This window comes from Crocodylus porosus, unplaced genomic scaffold, assembly GCF_001723895.1.
Source record: "Crocodylus porosus isolate Cpor-Errol unplaced genomic scaffold, CroPor_comp1, whole genome shotgun sequence".
Classification (NCBI taxonomy): Eukaryota; Metazoa; Chordata; order Crocodylia; family Crocodylidae; genus Crocodylus; species Crocodylus porosus.
In genome coordinates, this window is record NW_017728906.1 from 31,808,970 (window position 1) to 31,822,611 (window position 13,642).

General features: G+C 40.2%; 1 long non-coding RNA gene across 3 annotated transcripts in view; it reads right to left on the bottom strand.

Moving 5' to 3' along the window:
• The window catches only part of LOC109305738, a 137,883-nt gene that overhangs the window by 43,493 nt on the left and 80,748 nt on the right, over positions 1 to 13,642 (bottom strand). For 2 of the 3 annotated variants that reach the window (XR_002099693.1, XR_002099695.1), the window contains one exon: positions 1,643 to 2,275. This is a non-coding gene — a long non-coding RNA (uncharacterized LOC109305738). Of the gene's footprint in view, positions 1 to 1,642; positions 2,276 to 7,011; positions 7,936 to 13,642 lie in introns of those variants that run through there. The other variant, XR_002099694.1, reaches the window with a different exon arrangement.

The following is a 13,642-nucleotide window of genomic DNA, read 5'->3' on the forward strand; positions in this document are numbered from 1 at the left end:
GCCTGTATGGAAAAAAGATTGAGATTCTAGCTGGATTGTGCTACAAACCGACAAAATTTACCGGGAACAGACTCTTTTGCAGAATTAGATTGCTTCAATAGCTATGTTCAGTTACAAAAAGGATCCTGTTACAAGCTGAGCCAGAAGTAATTTGGCAGATAAGACCTTTGGTCCTGGTATAGGGCTGTGCATTAACTCCTCTCTGCTGTAAATTTGACCCAGCAGCCCTGGAAAGAATTGCATAATCTTTGCCCAGAAGAAGGGCTTTTGCAAGAAACAGAACACACATGTAAGACAGTGTGACAAAGTGCATGTGAAAGGAAGAGAGAGATGCAAATGAAAACCCCATGAAGAAATCTGTGTACATCATTACTGCAACAAAAAAGCTCACATGGAAAGTATAAATGATACATTTTAGGCCAAATTCTTCAATGAATGATAAGTCATCCAACACACATTATGGCCCATCATCTACTTATAGTAGGAGCCCAGATGAAAGTAGTTGGCTTAAGGTAACTCCAGCCAAATGTCGGGAGTATCCCTGATTGGTAGAAGGAAGAACCCTGGGGAACTGCTAGAGGCTGCCCTCCTTTTATGGCTACTGAACTATAAAGTGATTTTTTAACCTCACAGTCTCATGAAATCCATCTATTGGTCTTGAATATCTAAGTCAAGAATTTCTTGAATTTCTACAGTGGCTTGTAGTGCCCCTTTGCACCTCTGTCTGGTTATACAGCTGTGGCATTTTTCCTTGCTGATACAGACTGTGATAAAAACCAGAGCACAGTAACAGTGCATCTTGAAATCCTAAGACTTCAGTAAGGCTTGGATTGGCTCAACCTTGACAGTTTCAGTATGTTTAGTTGCAATTCTGGGCTTGATCTGTAGAGCTATAGCCCCATCCCAGTTATATCCATTTCTGTTCTTAAACTCTGCTTTGATGTTTAAACTCAGGGTTATCAGTATCATGATGCGACATGCCCAGGTGGCATAATGCTGACATTTGGAAGCTGACAAGCACACAAAAAGAGACAGGTAGCTTTTCTCCAAGGACAGGAACAGAACCAAAACTACTAACTGTTAGAAATATGACCATATGCCTCGCTGACCTGTCAAGTTAGTGTTGAAATTTGACATTCTCAGCTATAGATATCAAAACATTTTCAACCCTAAGTAGCTTATTAACAAAAAGAAAAGCAAAAAAACACATACAATGAGGCATGCATTGGCTTGTGGAGATGATAGTGATCACAACTTGAATATAAGTCAACAATGTGGTAGTATCACAAAAAATAGACTACTGGGCTGTAGTGTTGCATGAAAATCACAGGAAGTAATCATTTTGCTTTGTCCGGCACTGGGGAAACTTCAGTTGAAGGACTGAGTCCAGCTTTGGCCAAAAAAGAGGTGGACAAAGTGGAGAGTCCAGAGAAGAACAATAAAAATGATGTTTGAAAATGGCAATGAAAAAAATGAGGTATGCAAAATGAATAGGTACTTTTGCAAATCTTGGCCCTCACTATCTGTATGTGCATTTATGCAACGTTCATCATCCTTATATCAATCATCATGCTGTGACCTTGTGTGCTAACTCCCTTGGACTTTTCCATGCTTTTCTTTAAGGAAAAAATGCTTTACTCACCTTAGGCTCTGACTTGTTTTACAGATGGTGCTGGAAAAAGGACCGCAGCAATGGTGAACAAAGAATCCTGGCAGGCAGATCATCTTGAATTTTGATCTTTAGCTTTGATGAATGCAATTATTTCATTTTTAAGTGTTTTTACTTTTTCTTAAAGGAGTCTAAAGGGCATTAATATCCACTGCTTGAGAATACGCACATCATTTACTTACTTTTCATTTAAAAAGTGATCAAAAGCAAAATCACATACTGTATCTGAAGGCACAGACTTTGAAATTTGTGATGTTAACTTTGCAGCTCAATAATAGGGGAAAAAGTAAACAGCATATAGGATTTCTGGAGCCTACAGTTAATATGAAACTTTTAGTACACAGTGCCTACTGTTGAAAGGCTTCACTGCCCTTTGGTGCTGAAGAAAAAGCTTATCCCAGATTAGCCAACTGAATACTTTTTTTTTCTCTTGCAGATATATTGCACTGGTAAAGAAGAATTTTTATCTCTCTCTGGAAGTTTTGTAGCATGCCCATGTTATATACAGGATTCAGTTTAGCCTTAGAAAATTTCTCTGTGATCCTAAAAGATATTCTAGTTTGAATGTGTCACATTTTGATAAGGTTGGCTTTTTCATATGTTGTCCTATACATAAAAAGGAAAGACATAACGCTTAAGTTCATGGCACTATAGAATATTACTGTTTTTTTAAACATGCTTATTCAAGCATTATTTCTTTGTAATGAGAGGGTTAAAGCCTATGTTGAAAAGTATAAGCAGTATCTATTAATAAACGCAATTACAATGGCATATATTACACTGATTTTTAGTTTTTGCAGTTAGACAAATGTTTTGCCTTAAATGCTCCTGAAAGACATAAAACTTCAAGTGTAAATTTAAAGTGGAAACAGCCCTGATTAGACTAAGAGGGCATGAGAACAACTGCAAGTTCCAGGTGTCATTTAGATAACTAAGACACATCAGAGAGAGAATGCTGAAAACCATGGGCATGTCTCTGAACTGCCCTTATGTATTAGGACAGGAAGGAAGAGTGTGCAAAGCTCCTCCATAACTCCCTGCTTTACAAGTATGAATTACAGCAAGGGAAAATGTTAATCTTTATGGGGCTATTCCTGCCTCTTAATCTGTGTAGATGCCTTGGGTACAGGTAGTCATGGTCTGGGAATGGCTAGAGCCATGGCTCTGCCCTGCTAATATGTTGCCCAACAGATTATTTAGCTCCTAGAATAGCAATCAAAGATTACTTCCTTTTTGGGAGTCAGATTTCTCTCCCTGATCTGCTCCTAGGCCAGCATACCCATGGGTCTCTTTTTGGGATGGCAAATGTCAGAACCTACTTTTGGAGTGATATTGTAGCCATGATGGTCCAGGGAATGCATGAGAGAAGAATATTTTGTAGGATGTTATCTTTACTTAAGGCATGCTTTAAAAAAATAAAAATAAAGTGTTTGTCCTTTATGAAGAACCAAAGTACTTAGTATTTGACTGGTTAAAGTGAAAATGTGATATGAAGTAGCACATAGCATCCAGGTTTAAAGCTCTGAAGATTGTGTTGTACTACTAAATTACATTCCCTCCAAGGGCTGGGTTATGACATGAATATTTTTGGGGTTGATATTTTTTATTGGACCAGCTGCATGGTTGGGAGAAATTTTAGCCAGGCTTTTGAGCACAAAGGCTCTTCTTCAGGTACCATTTAAAATCTCTCTGAAGAAGAATATGATTTAGTAATGGAAAGCAATCTTCAAGATGTTGAGGTTGGATGATAAGTACTACTTCATATAAGATTTGTATTTTTGCCAGTCAGAAAGTTGTTCATCAAGGACAGAAACATGTTTTTTTATTATTATTTTAAAGCACTTCTTAGGCATTAGCCATTCAAAGAAAGCCCATGGAAATTTCAGAGAGTTTCAAAGTGGCTACTTACAATAGCCTATGAGTGAAAAAAACAGCCATACAATGACAGTCAATTTGGTTTTCATTTTTGAACAGGGGAAATCCAGGTAGCTGCTCTAGAAAGCTGAATTTTTCTTTTGTGATATAATGTAACATTAATTGAATAGGGATTTATGGTTCAATAATAGTTTACAAGTTTTCAAATGAACTTTTTGGCTTTACCTCAGCATCCATTTGTCAGTTGTCAGGTCTGGAGCACTAACTATATTCCATTAATTTTATCAGTGTGGAAGTATGAAAGTCCTATTAGTGACTTTTTAGAGCATGATAGCAATGTTCCAGCAGCTTAATGCAGATTGAAAAAACACAGACCATAAAATGACAGAAAACCTGGAGAGAATCCAACTTAGCTTGAATGTGACATAAAAGTTGTTAATATAGGCAGACTGGGTTGTCAGATCTGTAAAATTTAAATTTTAAGTTACTAATATGATATGAAAGACTCATTTTCTGAGTGACTTTCTAAAATATCATGTTAATGAATTTTATGTTGTATTATTGTAACAGGGCAGAGGAATGCTGAGGCAGTATTATATAATCGGGAGGTAATATTAGGCACAAGGATGGTGCTACTTTATTTTTCCTGCACCACTGCTTAACTCCTACTGAAGCACAAATGAGAAGCCAGGACTTTTCAGTAATTATTGCACAGAGTTAAAACTCAGGGTCAAAGGTCTGCCTGAACCTAGCAGCCTCCTTGACCTATCACAGTTAAGTACACCATGGACTAATATGACTTGAATCATGTCCGGCCACCTCTGACTCCCCAGCCCAAATGACCAGGTAGCCATTTACAGCTAGATTAGCTGAGGGCAGCCTTTGGCACAAATCCAGAGCAGCCTTACCCTTACACCTCCAGAGCTATAACAAAATACCTTTCCCCATTTAAATCTTATAGCTGTTGTATGTCAAGAGAATGCTATACAATCTCTTGGTGAGGCTAATATTTAATGCATGCAGAACATATTATATATACCAAAACATAGTTCATAGATTTCATAGACATTAGGGCTGGAAAGGACCTCGGAAGATCATCGAGTCCAGCCCCCCACCCCAGGAGCAGGAAGTCACCCGGGATCATAGGTTTCCCAGCAAGAAAAACATCAAGGTTTCTCTTGAAGGTGTCCAAAGTAGTGCCTGAACCACCTCTGGTGGCAGGCCACTCTAGGCCTTGGGTCCTTGGACAGTAAAGAAGGTCTTTCTTATGTCCATCCTGAAATGGTCTTGCAAGACTTTATAACCATTTGACCTTGTAGTCCCCTGGGGTGATCTGGTGAACAAATGTTCCCCCAGGTCCTGGTGAACACCCTTCATAAGTTTATAGGTGGCCATCAGGTTGCCCCTGAGCCTGTGCTTTTCCGGGCTGAAAAGTCCCATGGCTCTCAGCCTGTTGTCATAGGGTCTGTTTTCCTGACCTCTGATCATGCACGTGGCTCTCCTTTGCACCCTCTCAACCTTCTCCATATGCTTTTTGAATTGTGGAGCCCAGAACTGGATGCAGTACTCCAGCTGTGGCCTCACCAAGGCCGAGTACCACGGGAGAATGATGTCCTGTGATTTGCTCAAGAAGCATCTATGGATGCAAGCCAGTGTTTTGCTCATTTTACTGGCTGCAGTATCACATTGCAGGCTCATGTTCATCTTGTGGTCAATCCTGACAGCACTTGGAATAGTACATTGAGTATTACAAGAAAAAGGAAAAAGAAGGAGGAAACCACTAATCACTCACAGAAAAGAAAGGAGGGTGAAGAACAGGAAAGATTACAAGGTGGGGTAAAGAGCTCTTCCTTCTTCCTGAGATACCCTGATTGTACCCTAGGACATAAATTACTAGGATAGTAGATGGCGTTTTCCCCATGCAAGGCTGAGATTCACTAGAGGCTTTGAGCTTCCATCCTCAGCCACACTCATGTCACTGTTGAGAAATTTGGGAGAACTGGTGACAAATGTTGTCCTAGTGAAGGGTTTCCTTTGCAAGCAATGCTGAAACAGCACTTGCCTAGATCTAATGCAATGGATTAGATATGGGGACAGGGGAAGTGCAGTAAAATAAAGTCAGCCAGCCACTGAAGAAAAACATAAAAAAGTAAAAAGAAAGCATTTAAAAAGAAATAAAGAGGAATTAAATTAAAGAAGGTCTCATGGTGTAGTAAATTGGAATTGGGGATCAGTGTGGGATGGGGAGGGGGTGGGGGATGCTGATTATGCTTCCTGGGAAGGCTGGGAGGTGGGAGCAGTGAGGGAATGTACTTTTGGAGCAACTACTGGCCCTGCCCCAGGAAGGAAGCCCCAGCTTATGGGAACCTGATTTGACCCCCCCTACCTTGTTCCTCCTCATCGCCCCCTAGACCTCACTACTGAACTTCCCTATGCCCTGCAACCTGGCTATCTGGCATGTACTCTGCTCTGGGAAGGTCACACCCCATGGGCAGGAGAGGGAGTTAGCTTGGTGCCAGCACCACCCTCAGGGCAGTAGAGTTCAGGGGTTGGAAATTTGTCCACGCAGAACAGGAGGATGGGGAGGGGCACTCTATCCTGTGATGCTGGAGGACCACAACTTGGGCAGCTCACACATTAATGGAACACAAGATGGTAATACGGATCAGAGATATCTTCCTGTAACTGTTTCCAGACATATGAAAAGAACCAAGACAGCTCTTTAAAGTGAGTGAAAGGACAACTCAAGCCTCTTGTAATCTTTTATGCTTACTCTCAGAAGCCAATGGGGAGAAAAATTGGGCTTTGCAGCTTAATAATTCACAATGTTTTACAGTTGGTTGGGAAAGTTCACTGGCCATGTTAAGGCTGTACCTTTTCAGAGGTAAAAATTCACCTATCTAGTGATTAGCTGTATTGACAACAAAACTGATCACACAAAGTTAAGCTCAAAGTTCTTCTCAGTCCTGACTGCTTCTTGGATTCCTCCCTCTCTCTTTCTCTTGTGCAAAACACTCTCAACTATCGTTTGTACAGGCAAGGTAAAACTTCCAGCCTCAGATTTTCAGTAGATCCCATCTTTTCCAGTAAGTTCAGCACCTGCTAACAAGGCAAAAAAATTATAGAAATGTTGAGAGCTCTTTAAAATTTCTTGGTTCCTCTTTTCAGCCCTGTGCACATATCATATAGGAATATCTTGATGGATGTCTGGAAAGGTGGGGAGGGAGTTGTAGTTATGGAAGTATAAGAGAGTTAGTGTGTAAGAGAGTTAGTAATCATTGGGAGGCATGAACACATATAGAAGTGTAAGAGACTAGTAATTGGGAGGCGTGAAGAGAAAGGGGGAGGCAGACGGCTGAATTAAGGAAGAATAACCTGGCTAAAATAGCAGTTGGGATAGATGAACAGAGCAATTAAATGATAATGGCATTATAAATGGAACCATTCACTGACAATTACAATAGTACCTGAGTCCAGGAAGGAGAGTTAATGCAGAGTAAAGAGAGGACCATATGACTTCAGAGAGCGGAGCAGCCAGATGGCAAGGCAGAAAGCATTGAATGTGTGTGGGCAGGTCCCTTAACTCATGTTACCCTTCTGTCCCTGCTGCTGCTCTTCAGCCTTTTTTACCCTTGGGCATTATAGACTGAATCATTTTTCAAATGCTAATTACAGTGACTGCACATTACAAACAAACTCCAAACCTCAGCTAGATTCAGAAAATTATTTGTCACTTTGTTTTGATTGGAAAACCACAATACAAACATGATATTTATATAAAGATGCTTCCCCCCCCAGGACAGAACCACTGGTTCCTTGTCAAGCAAGAAAAGAGTGTACACATATTTGTATTTGGGCCCATGTCACACCACCAAGTGTGACACAGGCTCTCTGTGGTGGCAGAGCATACTGAGGACATGGAACTGTTTATACCACTCAAATTAGGGCCAGGTTTGTTTTCAAAGAACAGTGGAAGGTACCCTGGCTCTACATCAATTTCATCTTCTCTTATAATATTGCTAAACACGAGCTGGAAACCAACACTGTAGTACATGCAAAGTTCACTTTACAGCACAATCAGAGAAAATGAACTAGCTGAACCACAGGCAGAGAGGAAAAAAATAGACATTCTAGCCATAGAGTGTAGCCTTCTCATAGCTTGATTGAACTCTGTGAGCCTGCTTCTTCTTATACCAGTTCTATCTTAGTGCAATTCCAACTATTTCAATATAGCTAATTCTGAGTTCCAGTGTATTAGTGTCAGAGAGGAGAGAGTCAGGCTGTATAAACTTTTTACCTTCAATTCAATATGAATCTGCTAATCCTCCTTTGGGAATACGTAGGATGTTGAAAACTCAGAACTTCATGCTGCAGAAGGAATCACCAAAACCGAGGCACTCCCTCTTCACTACTGAATTTCACTGAACATGCAATGATGAGAAGGAGGGAAATAGTTACAGCTTCTGGATGCATCTACATAAGACTTTTATTGCAGAGCTGTCTAATTAGCTCTGCAGTATAGTCTCAATGTCTACCTGTGTAGCCCTACCATGCCACAGGAAAGTTATTAACTTTGCTACAGCTTAGTACTTGTAAATACAACTACTATCTTATGGCAGAGTTCTGTAGTGCACAGCAATGCACGTGTAGATGCTGATGGAGCTGGCTGGAGCGTGAGGGTGCTTCAGTGTGGGGGCTGTCTGTCATCTAGCCCCACACTGGAGCACTCTTGTGTCCCCTTCTCTCACAAGAACTTACTGGCCAGACCCAGCTGCTGTCCACGCTGCCAGGCTGTGCTCCTGCCGGCCTGTGTGCAGTGCTGCACTGTGGCCACACACACACAGAGGGTATTTATCAGCAACATTATCAGCCACATCAGCCAAAAAAAGCTGATTGCTGATATTGTCAATTTTCCATATATCAGTGCTAATCCGATATGGGACCAAGTTATTGGTCCCATATCTAGTTGAAATGCTAGCTTATACTGATGCTCCAGACTGTACTCTGCCTCTCTGGTCAGGACTCAGCCATAACTCTGAGAAAAATAAAATAAAACAAAATAAAAACATTTTTCATTCTGCTTTTCCAAAGTTCAGTGTGTGACTTATTTGGGGGTGTGGGTATGTGAGCAAATATTGCGTGTTTTGATTTTTACAAAAGCAAATAACAAATTCACAGCCAACTATAAGATAAAATCTCTTGTTTCTAGTTTTGATATCAAACTTTAATTAAACCTGCCAGTGGGATAGAATTAAATATGGCCCACTCTGGCACCTCAAATGAGTTTATTTTGACATTCTAGGAAGGGATAGGTGAGGAGAGAAGCAATATTGTGTTGACATATTGATTTCTTTGAAGCTGCTATTCTAACATTTGGGATATTATTGGCTAAAGCATCAATGGGGTCGTCAAAATAACATTTATATTATTTTTGTAAGACGTGAATGACTATAGTCTTCTGTGCAATCTGGCTTCTCTGCATTCATTCTGGCAGACAAAGAAGCTAGATTCTTCTCAATGGATTGCTTCATTTTCAAAAGATAAGGACAAGACTTTCAAACGCTGTCCTGCAAGTTCTGTAGCTTGGCCTTAAGGAATCATAGGCAGCTGTCATAAATTAGATAAGCTGCTAAAAAGCTTCAGCCTGTCTTAGATCTCCAAGCAGATCAAGGCTGCTCTGACTTCAGAATCAGGGGGCGCATCTACACATGCAATTAACACAAACCAATAAACTATGGCACATATCATGCCAGAGTTTATTGTTCAAACATGCCACATTTGAATGGCTAGGATCACAGCACATTGAGCTGGGACAAAGCAGCCCCAGCTGGCAGGGGGCCCCAGGGATCAGTCTTCCAGCTTGGGGCTGCTCCTACCCAGCTCAACGTGCTGCACAGGGGCTGGTTAGTCTGGATCTTGGGCTTTGAGGACTGGTAAAGCAGTCAACTGGGGTTGGCATAAGACATCCAGTAATTGTCCTCATTAAGCTGTTAAGTCTAGAATCCATTAACTTAACATGCATGCTTCAGTCCCACACTAGTGCACAGTACTTAGCAGGAACATATCAAGGCCATGTGTAGATGAAACGTGGAGGTGTGAAGTGTTTGGTAACCTGTACCACAGGTGGTGCCAACAAGGTGATGGATAAGAGCTCCTTTCCTATTAACCTTACCCTGGACCCCTTCCAGATGCTGGCAGTAGGTAAGGGTCCAGTCCAACTTGACTCCTAAATAAGTGACTGCCTGACAATGTTCAAATGTCCAATCACCAATCTTGACTTTGATTTCTTTCTTTGCTTGGTTATTCAGGTAGAAGGTTGTTGCAACTGTTTTGGCAAGACTGAGCTAGAGTTGCCATTTAAGGAAGTAGTTGGCAAGGATGTACACATTGAAAAGCAATGGAGAAAGTACTGAGCCTTGTGAGATGCTGTTCCAATCACTTGTAACTGGTAAAAGTGCAATGTCTATACCTGACCTAGGTTCCCTATCTTATCCCTCTCCCTTCTTCCTGAACTACTATATTCTAAAATGGAAGTCACATGATTACATTAATCCATGGCAGAGAGAGCCAGAAAGATAGTTTAATCACAGTCCAGCACATTGACATACAAAGCAACCAAACTACAATTTCCATGAATTACACAACAGCTTTGGAGAAACTAATCAGTATAATCTGAGCCCAAAGAAGACATTTCAATATTCCAAAATGCTTGGTGTTTTTGTTCTGAGAAAAAAACACATTTCTTTTGTCTATTTTTTCTGATTCAGTGTGAAAATATTTTGTAAAATATCCAAACATCCCACAGGATGGGACCAGGTTGTATTCGAACCAGGAGATACTCAGCTTCTTATCAGTCATTGTGTAGCCCATGAAGATACCAGGGGAGCAAGCTATACATTGTCAACATTGTTGTATTTTTATCAGAAGCAAAACTGAAAATCAACACCAATACTATTTTTTCAGCAAACCATTCTAAAATAACTTGTTTTGTAGATGTTGCGGCATAAACAGATGCTGTGCTGTGATATAAAAAGTTTTAGGGACATTTGTTTGGAATATTTTGCATAACCAATTCATAGTTAAGTTGTTTATGAGTAAGGAAGGCATCACAAAATGAACTTGTTAAAATCTTTTTATAAAGCCACATGATCACACATGCTCACTTTCCCTATGCATAGGAAGATTTTTAATTTTTTTGTAATGAGAGAAAACAAATATATGGAAGATTCCATTTCTTTGCCTTCCTCTCCATTTTAGTGTTTTCAGTTTCTCTAGCAGCCAAGTGATCTCCTGAATTTTCACAGCTACACTTCATGGTGGGCAGGGGAAAGGGAACTGTTATAAGAGTAGGCCTAGCTGGAACACATCTGCTGGCCTCACACCTATATTTCTCCTATAAATCTAGGTCAGTTCGTTAGTCTAAAGTGGCAATTGCTGAGTTGGCTGCTATCCTTGGAAGCCACAATTTCAAATAAAATGAAATGGAGGAGAAAAGAAAATGTTTTTTCTTTTAAAAACAACAACGCAAAACCAACTACCGGTACAAAAAACGGAAGGAATTGAGGTGTTAGTAATAAAAATGTGTTCACATTTCAGCTAGAAGGAGAAGACTCTTTTCAAACAGGAGCTCACATAAAATTCAGTAGGATAGGGTCCTCAAATGCTGCAAGTTATCAGAGCTCTACTGATTTAATGGAGTTTGGTAGAGACTGGATAAATAACATCAGGTGAAGATCTGTCTCTGGATGTGCAGCTGCTTTAGACATTTGCCATATCATTATGCTGTGAATGATAATGGGGTGAGCAAGCCCTTCTAACATAATCATACTTTTCACAGCAAATATTTTGATTAGTTTGTCAGCTCCCTTTGCTAACTCTAAATGTAGCTAAGAACTTTTAATTAAACTCACAGAAAATGATCCAGATATTATTGGGAATATTCTCAGTAAAGTGACCTGATGAAGAATGTCTTACATTTGAAATCTAGTCTAACACTATCCCAATTATGCAGTTGGTCCAATAAAAGACATCACCCTAAGAAAGCCTTGCCTTTAGGTAAAGTGAACACTTCAGTAAGTATTTAATTGAATTGTGGTCCTTTTAATTTGTTATAGACTTCAAGTGCAACTATAGCTACATGCTGCCCTTAAGCTGGCTAACAAATTTCTATTGAGGGAATTGATAAAAGGTAATATATGGCCATCAGTTTTATGTTTAAAGAGGTAAAATGATTCCTTATTTCACTATGACAGTCAGTCTACAATCTGATTAATGGCAGGATGGAAAGGAATCAATTAAATGAAAAAAGCTTAGTTAAATACAATTTGATGAATAAGAATATTAAACTGTTAAAGCAACAAAAAAAGAAAATGGATGTTTGAGTTTTACAAACATCTTTGTTTCAAACAGAAATTTAGCAGCTCATGTTGGATTATGGACCTGAAACGTGAACGGAAAATCAAAACAACATCTTGAAGTTAAATGAGAAAAAGATAAAAAATGATATTTTTAAAACTTTGTTATTCTCTTAAAGAGTCTCATATTTTTAAAGCTGCTTTTTTTGTGAGTCTTTAAGTATACTATGTCTTTCCAAAGCACTTTTCCCCCCAAGAAATTAAGTTTATTCCTTTAAGTGTGGGTTCCTCCTGGTTGTAAAACTGCAATCTCCTTTCTAGTGTGTACAACCCAAAACCTTGTAAAGAAACATAAGAGAAGTTTCATAGAAGAGGAAAACAGCAAATGGTATTTAATCTTATTATGTTCTACATCTTTTATAAGCTAAGTCTGAAAATCCTATATTTATATAAATGTGGAAAATCCTATATTTATGAAACAATAGTCAGCCAACACAGAAGTATGTTGTGCTATGACAAGTTGTAAAACTGAACAAAATTGTTCCTGATGTACTATATGGACATTAGGCCATAGAGTTATTTTTAGTTACTGTTAAATGCTCAGCTCACTAGAGAAGGGTGATAAGCAAGCTAACTTTCTATTTTGTACACCAAATCTGCCAAAGAGTGGGTTACTAACTGTGTGTAGGGCAAGGTCATAGAAGGAAAAATAAAATAGAAGCTGAAGCCTGACCTTAGTTGCTACACTTTGATCAGACTCCAGTATAGTCATGGACCAATGTGGTGGGGGGGCATGCCTCCCGGGTACTGGCCTGGATGGGGCGTTGGCAGGGCCCTTCGGAGTTCTTATCACATGATGTGACCAGGGCCAGCCCATCCTATCTGCAAAACCTGTGGCTGCAGGGGGGCCCTGCAGAGCCAGAGGTGGCGGCCACGATTGTTGTGTAGTGTGTCTGCCCGCCCTGTGGACTGGATGTTTAGTTACCTGTTCCAGCCGGAAATTCTGGCCGCCACTCCTCCCACTGCATCTGGTGTGCCAGGACTTTTATTTCCTTCCTGGCCAAAGCAGATAACCAAAGAGGGCTGGATGAGAGACTTTACGTATTGCTCTCAGAAGGACTGGTGGGAGGAGGACGCAAAAGCAAGCATTGGTGCCTGGGCACCTGACACCCACTGTATGTCACTGCTCTAGTACCTATAGAAACTGATAGCTTGTCGGAGAAAAAAAATCATAAAAGTTGGCGTACCAATAGTTTTATGATGTCTTTTCCTAAGGAAAAGTTAAATCAGTTCACCACATAATGCAAACTGCAAGGTACGCAGATACTGATGATGCAGAAATAGGATGCATCTGAAGTAAAATATGAAATTGTCTGTCACTGGAATAGAGAAGTAGACAAGATAGGTACTTTACTATCCAAAGGCTGCAGTTCCCAAGGTATACACTGCCCTGCAGGGAGCAAACCAGGAAAGCCAAGCCTGCAACTGAACTCCAACTGCTTCAAACATCAAGGACAACAAAAAGTCCTTTTTCAGATATGTAGGGAGCCAGAGGAAAAGCAAGAGCAACGTTGGACCACCGCTAAACCAGATGGGGCAACTGACAACTGACACCCAGGAAAAAGCCAACCTATTAAATAGGTACTTTGCATCAGTCTTTCATCAGTCCCATGGGACACCCATGCCTGCTATGGGACAGGGAGATCCAGGTGATGGGGATCCCCTACCCTCCATAAATGCTGAC